A 3,088-nucleotide genomic window follows, 5' to 3' on the forward strand; every position below is an offset into this window, starting at 1 on the left:
TATGAGACACAGACTGGTTTCTGAACCGCCCACAGCCCTCCTATGAGACACAGACTGGTTTCTGAACCGCCCACAGCCCTGACACAGACTGGTTTCTGAACCGCCCACAGCCCTCCTATGAGACACAGACTGGTTTCTGAGCCGCCCACAGCCCTCATATGAGACACAGACTGGTTTCTGAACCTCCCACAGCCCTCCTATGAGACACAGACTGGTTTCTGAACCGCCCACAGCCCTGACACAGACTGGTTTCTGAACCGCCCACAGCCCTCCTATGAGACAGACTGGTTTCTGAGCCGCCCACAGCCCTCCTATGAGACACAGACTGGTTTCTGAACTGCCCACAGTCCTCCTATGAGACACAGACTGGTTTCTGAACTGCCCACAGCACTCCTACAGACTGGTTTCTGAACTGCCCACAGCCCTCCTATGAGACATAAAGTGGTGAAGTGGTCCTTTAAGTACAGTACCGTACTTGAGTAAATGTACTTTGTTGCTTTACAGCACAGGGCAGTACTGTCACATAAAACACGTACACACACACACACACACACACACACACACACACACACACACACACACACACACACACACACACACACACACACACACACACACACACACACACACACACACACACACACACACACACACACACACACACACACACACACACACACACACACACACACACACGAAACACCGATCGGTCATAAAAGTTTTATTTCATATACACATATAGAAAAATGTTTGGCACACTTTGTCTACGACAGAGAGGACAGTATATTATATATATATCTTAATTTGCTCTGAACTATTTTACATTAATAAAAGGAAACAACACCCACCAAAAAAGGCAATCTTGGCACTTATTTGTGATTCACATTCACCAGGAAACCGTCTTCATGTGCAGAGAGAGGAGAGGACAGATCCAGATCTGGGATTTATACGGTATTGAGATCATAGACAAAAGGCTAGATGGCCCAGTGCATTGTGGGATGTGTAGTTCTATGTGTACTCTACCAGCCCATAGACGTTATATATAAAGGCTAGATGGCCCAGTGCACTGTGGGATGTGTAGTTATATGTACTCTACCAGCCCATAGACATTATATATAAAGGCTAGATGGCCCAGTGCACTGTGGGATGTGTAGTTCTATGTACTCTACCAGCCCATAGACATTATATATAAAGGCTAGATGGCCCAGTGCACTGTGGGATGTGTAGTTCTATGTACTCTACCAGCCCATAGACATTATATATAAAGGCTAGATGGCCCAGTGCACTGTGGGATGTGTAGTTCTATGTACTCTACCAGCCCATAGACATTATATATAAAGGCTAGATGGCCCAGTGCACTGTGGGATGTGTAGTTCTATGTACTCTACCAGCCCATAGACAAAAAGGCTAGATGGCTCTAGTTCACCCGGCGGCCATCTTGCTTCGTGGCTACAGTACAGTATGTTCAATGGCAGCTCAAACAGAAACAGTCATAACTCGCTCAAATCTTGACAGATTTACAAACGGGTTGGTTTATTACAAACGTTGTCAACGTGGCTATGATTCAGGACGCTGAATGTTGTTTTATTTTATATACAAACGTTATATAAAAGCATATAAGTATGCGGCCGTCCGTCTCTGACGTTTACGACAAACCAAACCGTTGGAAAATCGGTTGAAAAAAGTACATGCTCCGTAGACACAATGTTATGAGTGAGCGAGCTGCATCGAAGTAAGATGGTCGCCACGTAGCGACGTCGCTCTCCATTGGCCAGCAGCGCGGGTGAGCCATCTAGCCTTTCTATGACGTCGCTCTCCATTGGCCAGCAGCGCGGGTGAGCCATCTAGCCTTTCTATGACGTCGCTCTCCATTGCCCAGCAGCGTGGGTGAGCCATCTAGCCTTTCTATGACGTCGCTCTCCATTGGCCAGCAGCGCGGGTGAGCCATCTAGCCTTTCTATGACGTCGCTCTCCATTGCCCAGCAGCGCGGGTGAGCCATCTAGCCTTTCTAAATATATATCTATGATTGAGATAATATGTCACATGACACATGGTGCAATCATCATCCCTGAAGCCATGTGTGGGGGAGGGGGGGGGGGGGCTACAATTAAAGACCCTGATCTCGTCGTGGCGAGCGAGCGACTCCGTTGTGCGGATGTGTGAGTATCGAGGGATAAAACCACTTCAAGCCGGAGTCCCCCCAGGGCTCTGTTCTCGGTCCGCAAGCATTTATTTTCCATCTAAACCAAATGTCTTGGCGCCGGGGCGCGTCGTGAGCTTGTAGATCGGCTGTAGATTACCTTTGTCCTCCTGACGTCGCTCGAACCCGGCTCGATAAGCCTGATCGATAAGGTGCTCGTTATCAATTAAACATTAACGACCGGGACGCGGCGGAATCTTAGATCGCGTCAAAAAAAATGGTAAGAACTGAGTTCCTCAAATAAGTCAATAAATAAAGTAAATCACCCCGCGTAGTGTCGTTCACGAAAGTGAGTTACATTTTGATATTCGTCCGTGTTTGAAAAAAAAAAACCTAAAACTATGTCTTACCCTTTGGATGAATTTGTGTTGTTTTTACCCTCGCTTGGTGCTTCATGTCCATGTGAGTAACACCTCCAGGGTGGTTGTTTTACCCTCGCTTGGTGCTTCATGTCCATGTGAGTAACACCTCCAGGGTGGTGGTTTTACCCTCGCTTGGTGCTTCATGTCCATGTGAGTAACACCTCCAGGGTGGTTTGGCTAATGTCTGGAACATAGTTCTTACAGAGGCCTGTTCATAGTGTGGTTTTATAGGTGATATAAGGTGGTCAGTAAAGAGACAGTGTTTGGGGTGAGTCCGTCAGTCGATCCTTCATATCCAGACGAGTGAAACCGGCAAGGATCATTTGTTTATTTTTGTAACACAGTTCTTATTTGAGGCGAAATTAAAACAAAAACTATGGGGGGGAAAGCAAACCCGGGGGGTAGGGTGTGTGTCTCCTAGGGGGGGGGGGGGGGGGGGGGGGGTAGGATGTGTGTCTCCTAGGGGGGGGGGGGGGGGTAGGATGTGTGTCTCCTAGGGGGGGTAGGATGTGTGTCTCCTAGGGG

The 3,088-nt window shown here is 48.0% G+C and overlaps 1 long non-coding RNA gene across 1 annotated transcript; it reads right to left on the reverse strand.

The window, feature by feature from the left end:
* Window positions 1-708: 708 nt before the first annotated feature.
* LOC306917798 lies at window positions 709-2,958 on the reverse strand. Its single transcript, XR_013789243.1, has 2 exons — window positions 2,725-2,958; window positions 709-2,614 (listed from the first exon to the last, which is right to left on the reverse strand). It is a non-coding gene; the product is annotated as an uncharacterized lncRNA (long non-coding RNA).
* Between the last annotated feature and the right edge of the window lie 130 nt (window positions 2,959-3,088).

This window comes from Electrona antarctica (assembly GCF_951216825.1).
Source record: "Electrona antarctica genome assembly, contig: scaffold_61, whole genome shotgun sequence".
Lineage (NCBI taxonomy): Eukaryota > Metazoa > Chordata > Actinopteri > Myctophiformes > Myctophidae > Electrona > Electrona antarctica.